Below are 14,233 nucleotides of genomic sequence, written 5' to 3'. Positions count from 1 at the left end.
TATGATTTTTGTCCAGTCTCTTCCCGCACCCCCCACACAGACACCCCTTTCCCCCTGAGAATTATCAATCCACTCCCATTCTATGCCCCTGATTCTATTATATTCACCAGTTTATTCTGTTCATCAGATTTTTAATTCACTTGGCTTTTAGATTCACTTGTTGATAGATATGTATTTGTTGTTCATAATTTTTATCTTTACTTTTTTCTTCTTTTCCCTCTTTTTAAAGAATACTTTTCAGCATTTCATACAATACTGGTTTGGTGGTGATGAACTCCTTTAGCTTTTTCTTTTCTGTGAAGCTCTTTATCTGCCCTTCAATTCTGAATGATAACTTTGCTGGGTAGAGTAGTCTTGGTTGTAGGTTCTTGCTATTCGTCACTTTGAATATTTCTTGCCACTCCCACCTGGCCTGCATGGTTTCTGTTGAGAAATCAGCTGATAATCGTAATCGTATGGGTGCTCCCTTGTAGGTAACTAACTGTTTTTCTCTTGCTGCTTGTAAGATTCTCTCTTTGTCTTTTGTCCTTGGCATTTTAATTATGATGTGTCTTGGTGTGGTCCTCCTTGGATTCCTTTTGTTTGGGGTTCTGTGCGCTTCCTGGACTTGTAAGTCTATTTCTTTTACCAGGTGGGGGAAGTTTTTGGTCATTATTTCTTCAAATAGGTTTTCAGTGTCTTGCTCTCTCTCTTCTTCTGGTACCCCCATAATTCTGATGTTGGTTCACTTGAAGTTGTCCCAGAGGCTTCTTACACTATCTTCAACTTTCTGAATTCTCTTCTCTTCTTGCTTCTCTGGAGGAGTGTCCTTTGCCTCTTTGAATTCCAGATCTTTGACTTGATTCCTGCGTTCTTCTAGTCTGCTGTTGAGTCTCTGTATAGTATTTTTTATTTCAGTCAGTGTGTGTTTAATTTCTAGTTGGTCCTTTTTCATATCCTCGAGGGTCTCATTAAATTTATCGGCCTTTTCCAGGAAATTCTTGAAAAACCTTATAACCGTGGTTTTGAACTCTATGTCCAATAGTTTGTTCTCCTCCATTTCTTTCGTTTGTGATCTGTTTCCTTGTCTCCTCATTTTCGCTGCTTCCATGAGTTGGTAGGGTAGCTTTGTGTACTAGTTGTCCTATTGGTTCAATGGGTCAGCCTCCCAGTTACCTGAGGTGGACACTCTTGGTGCACCCCTTTGTGGACTGTGTGTACAGCCTTGTTGTAGTTAAGTCTTGATTGTTGTTGGTGTCACTGGGAGGAATTGCCCTCCAGGCCAATTGGCTGTGAGGACTCGCTGTGTCTATAACGGAAGAAGTGCTGTGCTGGAGACACGTTTATGGGGCAGGACTTGTTCCAGTAGGGCTTTGGTGCTCACTGAGTCTGCCTCTTGAATGTGTCCCTTATGAGAGTAATTGAAATCTGGTGTCGTCTAACACCGACCACTAGATACACTAGTTTCTGGATCTCCAATGGGGTGCAGGTCAGCTACTGTCTGAGGCCACCCAGCAGGAGCTACAGCAAGAACAACAGTTTTCTCCTCTTTGCTTGGGGTTTGGCGGTTTTGGAGCAGTCTGACGGGAGCTGCAGTTTATTTGGTTAAGCTTCCACAGAACAGGCCATTTATATGCAAAAGCCGCTGTGTGGAGCCTGGGCAGGTTTGTAGAATGTGCAGGGTGGGGTCTCAGGGTGGGGCTGGGTGGCGTCTCAGGGCATCACTAGGCTAGGACGTGGCAAATGGCAATGGCTGCTATCAGCCGTCTCTGCCTTTCAGTGTTTCCAAGTCCCCACATCCCGCGCTCCAGCGCAGTAAACAATGATTTCTGGGCGCACCTCTGCAAAAAGTCACTCTCACTTTCCGACCCGATGGCCTACAGTCCAGCTTCTCCCCGTAGGTGTCTGGATCCCCCACGTGTCCCCAGAAACTGGATTTCAGAGTGACTGGGAGTTTGTCTCCCTTCGGGTTGAAAAAAAGCCGCGCGTCCAGTCGCCCACCACCAGCCCAATTCGCGTGCCTCCGTACCTCAGCTTTTCCGCGTTTGTGCTCCTTTGTCTTTCCTTCTTAGTTGTGAAACTTCCACTCAGCCAGCTTTCCTGTGGTTCTGGGTGGTAGACATTTTGTCTTTTAGTTGTAGTTTTGAAACTGTTGTCACATGTCATTCATTTTAACATCTATGAAATCTCCTCCAGGTGTTGAGTCCATACATATTTGTTCTTTGTTTCTTGCACCTTGTTATACCTGACATAATATGCATTCAATACATGTTGAATAAATGGATGAGTGAACAAGAATTCAAGTACAAGAGAACTGAGAATATAGCTTGAGCAGAAGGGATAAGTGTACTTAAACCAGATTGCTTAAGTACACAACCATTTCCTTTTCCATACTTCCTCCTACTTTAGTGGAGACAGAGGTCATGAGGGTCATGAAGGTTAGGTATGAAAATTATATAGTTTGGAAATTTTGAAAATTACAGTTAAATTAATGGTGCCTGAGGACCTCCATTTAAATGTAAAAGCATAATCAAGAATGAAACAAAAGGTTGTTTTTACCCAACTTTAGTAATAGCAAAATAAAGCACTTCTTCCTCTCCACTGTGTTGCAATCACAAAGGCCTGTGTCTGCCCTGCACCTGCCAGGCCTGCTGCTGCCTTGGCCCCGCCATCATGCCATGGCCCTCAGAGCTTTGCATAACTGGCTTTATCTTGTTTTTTAGGTCTCAAATATCGCCACCTCAAATATCCCTGGTCTAAATAAGCTCCCATTATCCCCAAATCACCCCTTGTACTTTCCCCATGGCCGTATGGTCCTGAAATCATGTCTTTGTTTGTAATAACCAGTTATAATCTGTCCTCCCTCTAGGACAGAAGCTTCTGCCTGTCACTAGTTTATCACAAATCTAGAACCCTGCGTGGCACGCCCAGGACGTGCTGAATCCTGGCTTGTACTGATAGGATTCATTTTCTGGATTAAAAGTAAAGTTTTTAGTTAGGAAAGTCTACACCTCTTCATTTGTTTCATTTTCCATTTCTTCTGTAATTTAAAAAATTACCATTTGCCCAGTTTTCTATTTTTTAAAAATCCATTTAGACTTAAGATACCAACCTTTTCCCGGACTGTCAGAGTTTATGGCAAATAATTTTCCCAGTGTGTTTGCCTATTGATTCTGTCCCTGCTTTCCTTGGACAGAAGTTCTAATTCAAGTGGGGCAGTGGTTTGTTTCGTTGAGCAGGGCCTTTGGGGTTAGTTACTTAGGAACGTGACTTTGGGCAAGGAGGCCAATGACTTAGCAGCAACACTCAAGTTTCACAATCGTATTTTTTTTTCTTTTACGAAATGGGGATAATGAATATGTCACAAAATAGTGAGGATGAAATGAAACAAAGGATGTACAATGGCTCAGGCGAGGTGCACACTGCAAGTGCTGAGTAAGAACGGCCAAGCTGATTCTTCCTGGTTCAGGTGGGGGTAGAATTTTCTCACATATTTCGACCCTTTTACCCTCCAGGAGTAAATTTGGTGCACCAAACAACTGATTTTAACGCCCAAACTGAACTTGGGGTTTTCAGTGAGCAGGCGATTTTCTGAGTGCTGGCAAGCATCAGCCCACCAGTGGCTGGAGCCGGCCCGCCCGGGAGGGGGCTGGGCGGACGTGCTCGCGAGGGCGGGCCAGCGCCTCGGCCCCGCCCCTTTCCGCGCTCAGCCCCGCCCCTGACGGTCTGCCCCGCCCCTCCCTTTGCCCAATTGGCTCCGCCCTGCCCCGCCCGGCTCGGCCCGGCCCGGCCCGGCCCGACCCGCCTGGTTCCGGTGACGCCGCGGCCCGCGGACTGCGGACTTGCTTCCTGGTGCCACGGCGGGACCGCAGGTGAGCGCGGCCTGTGCGCTCGGCGGTGCGGCGGCCCGCGGAGGGGGCGGTCGGGTCCGCGCCGGGAGAGCCGGGCCGCGCGGCGGGGGCGACGCCGGGAAGGGTGAGGGGGGCGCGGGCCGTGCTGTGGGGCCTGCAGGGCGGGGAGGAAGCGCGGGGGCACCGGCCTCCGAGCCCGCACCGCGCCGCGCGCGGGACCTCGATCCGCCGCGTGGGCCCTTCCCCGCGCGGCGCCCCCGCGCCGACCCGCCGACCGGGCGGAGGGTGGGACCTGCGGTGGGATCAGCGGCCCCCGCGCCTGGACGGGTGAGCGCCCTCGGTGCCCACAGGCACAGCCACGTGCTGTGGTTGCGGCTCAGACTCAGCCCCGCCGGTTGGAGGGCGGGTCTCGGTTTCGGAGCACCGGCGTGGGCTTACGGAAGGGCCTTCGTTACGCTCTGGGCGAAGACTGGACGACGTGTCAGGTGTGTGTTTTGAGGTGTGTGGCTGTGACCTTGGGCGTAGCGGGGAGATCAGGGACCTCCTGGGTCACTGTTCGGAAGGCTACGTGAGGCGGTGTTTGCACCACAGGAAGGCGTTCCTGCTGCGGCCACTGACGGGTCAGCCCGCTGCAGCCCTGAGCCACAGCCGGGCCAGGCACAACTTGTGCAGGCCAGAGCTCAGGTCAGGGGCGCAGGCGAGGATAAGAAAACAAAGAGCAGTTATCGCCACACCAGTGCAGTCATCTGGGGTGCCCAGGCCCACTTTTCTCACATCGTGAGGATTTTGTAAAAGGCATTGGATAAATGCTTTTCACTCCCGGCTGGAACAGTGCAGCGGCCAGCCTCTGGGACACGCTGAGGCTCCGGAGGAGAGGGGCCTGCTGGTTCAGGACTTCTCAGATCCAGCCCCTAGGGAATGGGACGGACCAGGACCCGAGGCATGAGGACAGGGACAAGGCGGTCTTCGCCTTTTAAGGGCTGCTAATGACTGGACACGTCTCCTAATTTCACCTATAACTGTGAACACTTTGTAAACCGGGCATGTCAGACTCTCGGGCCGCATGCCCTGTTTATTTGGCCCGTGTTAGCTTTTGAGTTTGACATGCTTGTTATAGACCAGGGGTCCTCACACTTTTTAAACAGGGAGCCAGTTCACTGTCCCGCAGACCGTTGGAGAGCCGGACTATAGTTTAAAAAAAACTATGAACAAATTCCTATGCACACTGCACATATCTTATTTTGAAGTAAAAAAACAAAACGGCAAAAACACCCGCATGTGGCCCGCGGGCCGTAGTTTGAGGACGCATGTTACAGACAATGACCTTCACACACACACACACACACACACACACACACACACACGCACACCCATAACTTTAAGTGAGGTTAACCTAAGGATTACACGTAGGCTGCTGGGATGCTGGCACTGCTGTTCGGACCGTTTCCTCCGTGTTGTCTGTCCCCATACGCAGTTCCTGCCGAGCCCAGCCTATCAGTTCTTGGCCCTGTAGCTTTAGAACATAAAAATTGTGCTTTTTTCTCTACTGTTAGAATTTTCTGTTGCAAAACTTTCTTCAGTCATTTATTTATTTTTTTTTAATGTTTTTTTCTTGATTTTAGAGAGAGGGGAACAGAGACGGATAGAGAGATAGAAACATCAATGAAAAACAAATATCAATTGACTGTCTCCTGCACTCCCCAAGCCTACAACCCTGAGCATGTGCCCTGACCAGGAATTGAACCGTGACCTCTTGGTTCATGGGTCGGCGCTCCACCACTGAGCAACCCAGGCCGGGCAATCATTGATTTCTTTTTTTTTTTTTTTTTTTTGTTTAGTTATGGCATAAAACTTTCTTTTTTTTTTTTTCAATTTTTTTATTAAGGTATTATATGTGTACATATCTTACCATTGCCCTCCCCACACCCCACTCCCATATATGCCCCCACCCCCCAGAGTTTTGCATCCATTGGTTATGCTTATATGCATGCATACAAGTCCTTTGATTGATCTCTTATCTCCCCCACCTCTCCCTAACCTTCCCCTTGTAATTTGATAGTCTGTTTGATGCTTTACTGTCTCTGTATCTATCTTTTTGTTCAAGTTTATAATGTTCTTTATTATCCATAAATGAGTGAGATCATGTGGTATTTTTCTTTCATTGACTGACTTATTTCACTTAACATAATGTTCTCCAATTCCTCCCAGGTTGCTGCAAATGATGAGAATTCCTTCTTTTTTATGGCAGCATAGTATTCCATTGTGTAGATGTACCACAGTTTTCTGATCCAGTCATCTGCTGACGGGCACCTAGGCTGTTTCCAAATCTTAGCTATGGTGAATTGTGCTGCTATGAACATAGGGGTGCATATATCCTTTCTAATTGGTGTTTCTAGTTTCTTCGGATATATTCCCAGGAGTGGGATTACTGGGTCAAATGGGAGTTTCATTTTCAGTTTTTTGAGGAAACTCCATACTGTTCTCCACAGTGGCTGCACCAGTCTGCAATCCCACCAGCAGTGCACGAGGGTTCCTTTTTCTCCGCATCCTCGCCAACACTTGTCGTTTGTTGATTTGTTGATGATAGCCATTCTGACAGGTGTGAGATGGTACCGCATTGTTGTTTTGATTTGCATCTCTCGGATAATTAGTGACGTTGAGCATGTTTTCATGTGTCTCTTGGCCTTCCTTCTGTCTTCTTTTGAAAAGATTCTATTTAGGTCTGTTGCCCATTTTTTTATTGGATCATTTATCTTCCTTTTATTAAGTTGTATAAGCTGCCTGTAGATGTTGGAGATTAAACCTTTATCAGTGATGCCATTTGCAAATATGTTCTCCCATGCAGTGGGCCTTCTTGTTGTTTTGTTGATGGTTTCTTTTGCTGTGAAAAAGCTTTTTATTTTGATGTAGTCCCATTTGTTAATTTTCTCTTTAGCTTCCATTGCCCTAGGGGCAGTGTCAGTGAAGAATTTCTTTTGGCATATGTCTGACATTTTGCTGCCTGTGGATTGCTCTAGTATTTTTATGGTTTCCCGTCTTATGTTTAAGTCCTGTATCCATTTTGAGTTTATTTTTGTGTATGGCGTAAGTTGGTGATCAAGCTTCATTTTTTTGCATGTATCTGTCCAATTTTCCCAACACCATTTATTGAAGAGACTGTCTTTATTCCATTGTATGTTCATGCCTCCTTTGTCAAATATTAATTGAGCATAGTGGTTTGGGTCAATATCTGGATTCTCTATTCTGTTCCATTGATCTATATGTCTGTTCTTGTGCCAGTACCAGGCTGTTTTGAGAACAGTGGCTTTGTAATACAGCTTGAAATCTGGTATTGAGATCCCTCCTACTTTATTCTTCTTCCTCAGGATTGCTGTGGCTATTCGGGGTCTTTTTTTATTCCAGATGAATTTTTGGAGAGTTCTTTCAAGGTCTGTGAAATATGCCGTTGGTATTTTAATGGGGAGTGCATTGAATCTATAGATTGCTTTGGGTAGTATGGACATTTTAATGATGTTGATTCTACCAATCCATGAACATGGTATGTTCTTCCATCTGTTTACGTCTTCCTCTATCTCTTTTTTCAGTGTCCTGTAGTTTTCCGTGTATAGGTCTTTTACCTCCTTAGTTAAGTTTATTCCTAGGTATCTTAATTTTTTTGGTGCGATGGTAAATGGGATTGCCTTTTTAGTCTCTCTGTCTGTAAGTTCACTATTGGTGTATAGAAAGGCCATAGATTTCTTGGCGTTAATTTTGTATCCTGCTACATTGCCGAATTCATTTATTAAGTCTATTAGTTTTTTGACGGAGTCTTTTGGATTTTTTATGTACAATATCATGTCGTCTGCAAATAAAGACAGCTTTACTTGTTCTTTTCCAATCTGGATGCCTTTTATTTCTTCTTCTTGTCTAATTGCAATGGCTAATACTTCCAGTACTATGTCAAACAGGAGTGGTGAGAGTGGGCATCCCTGTCTTGTTCCTGTTCTTAGGGGAAATGTCTTTAGTTTTTGTCCATTGAGTATGATGTTTGCTGTGGGTTTATCATATATAGCTTTTATTATGTTGAGGTATGAGCCATCTATTCCCACCTTGTTGAGAGCTTTTATCAAGAAAGGGTGTTGGATTTTGTCAAATGCTTTTTCTGCATCAATTGATATGACTATGTGATTTTTATCTTTCAATTTGTTTATGTGATGTATCACGTTTATTGATTTGCGGATATTGTACCATCCTTGCATTCCTGGGATAAATCCTACTTGGTCATGGTGTATGATCTTTCTGATGTACTGCTGGAGCCGATTTGCTAGAATTTTGTTGAGGATTTTGGCATCTATGTTCATGAGGGATATTGGTCTGTAATTCTCTTTCATTGTGTTGTCTTTATCTGGTTTTGGTATTAGGGTGATGCTGGCTTCATAGAAGGAGCTTGGAAGTGTTCCTTCCACTTGAATTTTTTGGAATAGTCTGAGGAGGATAGGTTTTAGTTCTTCCTTGAATGTTTGGTAAAACTCTCCTGTGAAGCCATCAGGCCCCGGGCTTTTGTTTGCTGGAAGCTTTTTGATGACTGCTTCAATTTCGTCCATAGTTATTGGCCTATTGAGCTGTTTAGATTCTTCTTGATTGATTTTTGGAAGGTTATATTTTTCTAGGAATATGTCCATTTCCTCCAGATTGTCCAGTTTGTTGGAATAGAGTTGTTCGTAGTATTTTGTAACAATCCTTTGTATCTCAGCGGGGTCTGTTGTTATTTCACCTCTTTCATTTCTGATTTTGTTTATTTGGGTCCTCTCTCTTTGCTTCTTGGTGAGCCTGGCTAGAGGTCCATCAATCTTGTTTATCCTTTCAAAGAACCAGCTCTTGGTTTTGTTGATCTTATGTATTGTTTCTTTGGTCTCTATGTCATTTATCTCCGCTCTGATCTTTGTTATTTCCTTCCTTCTGGTTACACTGGGCTTTTCTTGCTGCTCTTTTTCTAGCTCTTTGAGTTGTAGGGTTAAGTAATTTATTACCATTGTTTCTTGTTTTTTGCAATAGGCCTGTAGAGCTATGAACTTCCCTCTCAAGACTGCTTTCGCTGTGTCCCATAGATTTTGGATTGTTGTGTTTTCATTGTCATTTGTTGCCATGATGTTTTTTATTTCTTCCTTGATCTCTCTGGTGACCCAGTCCTTGTTTAATACCATGCTGTTTAGTCTCCATGTGTTTGATTTCTTTGGATTGTTTTTATTGTAGTTGATTTCCAGTTTTATGCCACTGTGATCTGAGAAGATGCTTGATATAAGTTCTATCTTCTTGAATTTGAAGAGACTTTGCCTGTGCCCCAGCATATGGTCTATCTTTGAAAATGACCCATGTGCACTTGAGAAGAATGTATATTCTGTGGCTTTGGGGTGAAATGTTCTGAAGATGTCGATTAATTCCATCTGGTCTAGTGAGTCATTTAGGATTGCTGTTTCTTTGCTGATTTTTTGTTTAGAGGATTTGTCCAGTGGTGATAGTGGGGTATTAAAGTCTCCTACTATGATTGTGTTGCTATTAATCTCTCCCTTGATATCCTCCAGGAGTTTTTTTATGTATTTGGGTGCTCCTATATTGGGAGCGTATATGTTTACCAGAATTATTTCTTCTTGTTGGATTTCTCCCTTTAGTATTATGAAGTGGCCTTCCTTATCTCTTGTTATGGCATTTACTTTGAGGTCTATTTTGTCAGATATAAGTATTGCTACCCCAGCTTTTTTTTCATTTCCATTTGCCTGAAAGATATTTTTCCATCCCTTCACTTTCAATCTGTGTGAGTCTCTTGTTCTGAGGTGGGTCTCTTGTAGACAGCATATATATGGGTCGTGTTTTTTTATCCATTCAGCTACTCGATGTCTTTTGATTGGAGCATTTAGTCCGTTTACATTTAAAGTTATTACTGAAAGGTATTTGTTTGCAGTCATATCTATTTTTGTGTCTGTATTCCTTCTTACCTGTTTATTTCTTCTTTTTACAGTATTCCCTTTAGCAATTCTTGCATTGCTGGTTTGGTGGTGATAAACTCCCTGAGGCTTTTTTTGTCTGCAAAGCTCCTGATTTCCCCTTCAATTTTGATTGATAGTCTTGCTGGATATAGTATTCTTGGATTCAGTCCTTTGCTTTGCAACACTTTGTATACCTCCTTCCATTCACTTCTAGCTTGTTGTGTTTCTGATGAGTAATCATTTGACAATCTGATGGGTGTTCCTTTGTAGGTAACTCTCTGTCTCTGTCTTGCCGCCTTTAGGATTCTCTCTTTATCATTTATATTTGCCATTGAAATTATGACATGTCTTGGTGTGGGTCTTTTGGGGTTGATCCTGCTTGGGACTCTCTTTACTTGCGTAACTTTTATCTTTCCCATATCCGGGAAGTTTTCTGTCATTATTTCTTCAAATAGATTTTCTAATCCCTGCTGCTCTTCTTGTCCTTCTGGCAGCCCTATTATACGCATGTTACTTCGTTTCATGTTGTCCCGAAGCTCCCTTAGGCTTTCCTCCTGCTTTTTAATTTTTTTCTCCAATTGCTGTTCAGCTTGAGCTTGTTTCTGTACCTGATCTTCTAACTCACTAATTCGGTCCTCTGCTTCTTGTAATCTACTGTTGAAACTTTCCATGGTGTTTTTGATTGTAGCTATATCACTTTTCATTTCTTCCTGATTCTTGCATAAGTTGTTGATTTTCTCATCCATCCGATGTATAAATTCCATGACCATTACTCTGAACTCCTTTTCGGTCATGTTGCAAGCTTCATTTTCACTAATTTCCTTTCTTGGCGACTCCACATTTTCTTTCCTCTGTGAGTTATTTCGTTTCCCCATTCTGGCTATTACCAGAAAGCTCAAGCTTCTGTTTGCGTGGACCTGGGCCGTGTGCTGTGGGGACTTCGCTCCACCCTAGTTTCACTGAAGTGCTCTGACACTAGGACGTGTGACTGTCTTAGGTTGGTGGGAACCAAACTTGCCCAGGATCAGTGTCCCCAGTGTTCCGTGTGGTCTCGTGTGCACATTTAGAATCAGGGGCCCTGTCTGCACCACACTGTTGGTATGTGCCGAGAATGAGATCCTTAGCATGTGCCAGGAGTCAGAGTTTCCCTGTGTCTGCACCAAGACTCGAGTGTCAAAGTCTCTGTTGCCTTGTGCGGTTTCTCGTTGAGAATCAGGGTCCCTGTGTGTGCACGCACCAACAATTGGGGTCGCTGGCTCTTAGTGTGAATGCGCTGTGAGTCAGGGATCCCAGGCAGCTGTGTCCGGCGTGCCAAATTCCCTGAAGTGGGGCTGCGTCCTGTGTGTGCTCTCTCTACTGAGCCAAACCGGCTAGAGCGCACATTCTTAAAAACCTGAAGGTGAGCCGGCTCAGTGCACTCTCCCAAAGTCCCAGAAGGGGGGCGGAGTCCGTCCTGCGCGCCAAATTCCCCAAAGGGAAGCCCCTCTGTGCACGCTTTTAAGAATCTCCGAAGGGGGAGCTGTGCCCCGCGAGCCAAATTCCCCCAAATTCCCCGAAGGGGAGCCCTCTGTGCGCACTGACAGATTTCCCCGAAGGGGAGCTGCTTCTGTCCCGTGCGCGAGCGCGCGCCGAATTCCCTAAGAGGGAGCGCGTCCCTGCGCAAAGCTCAGCAGCTTGGGGGAGGGGCGGGTCTATCAGTTACTATGGCGCTATCAGCGCCTGCGAGGAGGGGGATAGGCTCTTTGACTTACGGAAATCTGCCGGGAAGTCTGGATTCTTGTTTGTTTGTCTGAAGCTGTGATAGCAGTTCTCTGTCCCCAGTGGCTGCAGGGTCCTGGTTTGTGTCAGAAGCCAGGATCCGAGTCTCGGGCAGCTCTGTTTCCCAAGATGGCGTGGTCTCTGCGTCCGCACCAGCCGCCGAGAAGTGTCCGCTTTGTGCGCGGGGCTCCGCCGTCTAGGGCTGCCCTGTTCGGGAGCCCCTTGGAAGACCTGCAGAATCTAACTGACCCTATCTCATACACACACACACACACCACACACATCTACACTCTCCTCTATGGGTTCCTCACTCACACTCTCTCTCTCCCTACCTTCCTGCCGGTCGCCATCTTTCTCCTGGCATCCAATCATTGATTTCTTATGCTAGAAAGTCAGCAAACTAAGAAGGTTAGCACTGGATGTATAACACGATTAACTAACATTTTGACCTTCAAGGAGTTGTAATGCTCGTGGAAAGCCTGAACTTTCAGGTGGATTCCCTGAGGGAGGATCAGTGCCACTCGCAAGTCTGAGGATTCCAAAGGTGGGCATTCCTTTAACGTGCCCACTGTTGCCTCCACCTGCAGGCTTGCTTCCTGCCCACCACTGTTTTCCCTTCAGCTCTTCGCTGTCTCGGAAGGATTGCTAATCAGGTTATAGTCCAAACCTATAAGATACTTGCTGGAAGATTCCTTGAAAGATTGGCTGAGAAGGAGGTTTAAATTAGCAGCTACAAGTAAAGCATCATACATTCTATTTAACTACATTATTTAAGTTTCTGATATGAAAATCAAAAGCAGACATTATGCATACATTTTGATAACATTCTGATAACGATTGTGCTGGCTTCACTATTTGAAGAAGCTGGGTGGGTGGAGTGGAGTGTTGGATTCTCCGGGAGAAGGAGAGAGGTTGTTTATTCTTTTAACACAGCAGCTTACCAGTTTGAACTTTTAAAAAGACATTAAAATTAGCTCTAGCTGGTTTTGCTCAGTGGGTAGAGCGTCAGCCTGCGGACTGAAGGGTCCCTGGTTCAATTCCAGTCAAGGGCACGTCCCTGGTCGGGTTGTGTGCAGAAGGCAACCAATCAATGTGTTTCTCGCGCACAGATGTTTCTCTCTTGTCTTTCCCTCTCTCTGAAAATCAATGGAAAAATATCCTCGGATGAGGATTAAAAAAGACATTAAAATTAGCATAATTGTCAAGATCACCAATATAATTTAGCATATGAGTCGTTTCCCCATGAAAATAAAAGGAAACATTGCATATTCATTTTTGCAAATCATTTTGAAATGTCCTCTTACCAAGTGGATGTATTGGGTCTGGTTCCTGTGGAAATTACCAAAACAGCAGTGTGGTAATAGGTGTTGTCATCAGGCTCCTTTGGTTTTCTGAGGTTAGTGGGCCCTGCTCTAGACTCTGGTGATCGGCATGTTAAGATAGATCCCTGCAACCTAGAGAGGAACTTGTCCATCCATTTTTCTTCTATTTAGGGGCTAGGAAGCGAAAATCAAAACAAGTATTTCCCGATGGTGTTGTCACAATAATTTATAAAGTGTCTAAAATTGCCCACCCCACCTTCAGGACGTCTTGCTTCCTTTCTCTGCTGTATTTTTCTCTTACGCACTTCCTCCCACCTTCATGTACTGCATACTCACTGTCTCTCTCCAGTGTAACCACAGGGGCGGGATGTCTGTCTGGTGCCCTGTCCCCCAGAACCTTAGCCAGTGCTTGGCACAGCAGGCCATCTGGAAGGCTGTGCGGAAAGGTGCTGAGTGCACGGACAGGACCCCGCAACAGCTCCTGACCAGGAGGTATGAGGGGTTTGCCGAGAGCTGTAAACAGCTGAAATGGAGAGCCAAGCAACCAGACAAGGCCTATTCTTATCTATCTATCTATCTATCTATCTATCTATCTATCTATCTATCTATAAAAGGCTAAGTGACCAACCATACATCCGTCCGACCAACTGGCCGGTACCTAGGATGCGCACTGGCAATTTAAAAATAAACGTTGACTCGCACATGTGCCATACATATAAAGCTCTTGCTGGCACCAATTGCACACGTGTGTTTCAATCTGTCATTGTCGATTGTGAATTTGTTTGCTCTCGTTGACATTCTGAAGCTGAAAGAAAATTGCGTCGGTGTCAGAATATGTCTAAAGACCAACTGTTGGCACCACGTACCTCTGGAGCCAAAAGAAGCCGGCGTCGTTGACAGAACGTATCTGAAGACCATCGATTGGCACAATGTACCATTTGAGTGATGATTCCATCGATTCAACAGATGATGCCGAAAAGGGAAATTTTCCCATGGCATTTCTTAATAGTATTACTCCTTCGGGAATGCCATTCATAAATTAAAATTGAAAGTAGGTACAATCATCATGCTACTGAGAAATCTTAATAGTAAATGGGGTCTTTGTAATGGTACCAGATTTATTATCAAAAGATTGCGACCTAACATAATCGAAGCTGAAGTATTAACAGGATCTGCGGAAGGAGAGGTTGTTCTGATTCTAAGAATTGATTTGTCCCCGTCTGACACTGGTCTCCCATTTAAATTAATTAGAAGACAGTTTCCTGTGATGCCAGCATTTCTGATGACTATTAATAAATCACAAGGATAAACTCCTACCTGAATATTCCTAGTCTATCGGACATGGTCAGTTATATGTTGC

General features: G+C 44.9%; 1 protein-coding gene across 1 annotated transcript in view; it reads left to right on the top strand.

The window, feature by feature from the left end:
• Positions 1-3,713: 3,713 nt before the first annotated feature.
• CPNE3 (copine 3) overlaps positions 3,714-14,233 on the top strand; it is a 50,366-nt gene continuing 39,846 nt past the window's right edge. The window contains exon 1 of the mRNA XM_079795899.1: positions 3,714-3,851. The gene's annotated coding sequence lies outside the window, so the exon portion shown is untranslated. The remainder of the gene's footprint in view (positions 3,852-14,233) is intronic.

The sequence above is a fragment of the Cnephaeus nilssonii genome (assembly GCF_951640355.1).
Source record: "Cnephaeus nilssonii genome assembly, chromosome: 18".
In the NCBI taxonomy this organism is placed as follows: Eukaryota; Metazoa; Chordata; class Mammalia; order Chiroptera; family Vespertilionidae; genus Cnephaeus; species Cnephaeus nilssonii.
The sequence above is the reverse complement of the archived record's forward strand: the minus strand, read 5'-3'. Positions and strand labels throughout refer to the sequence as shown.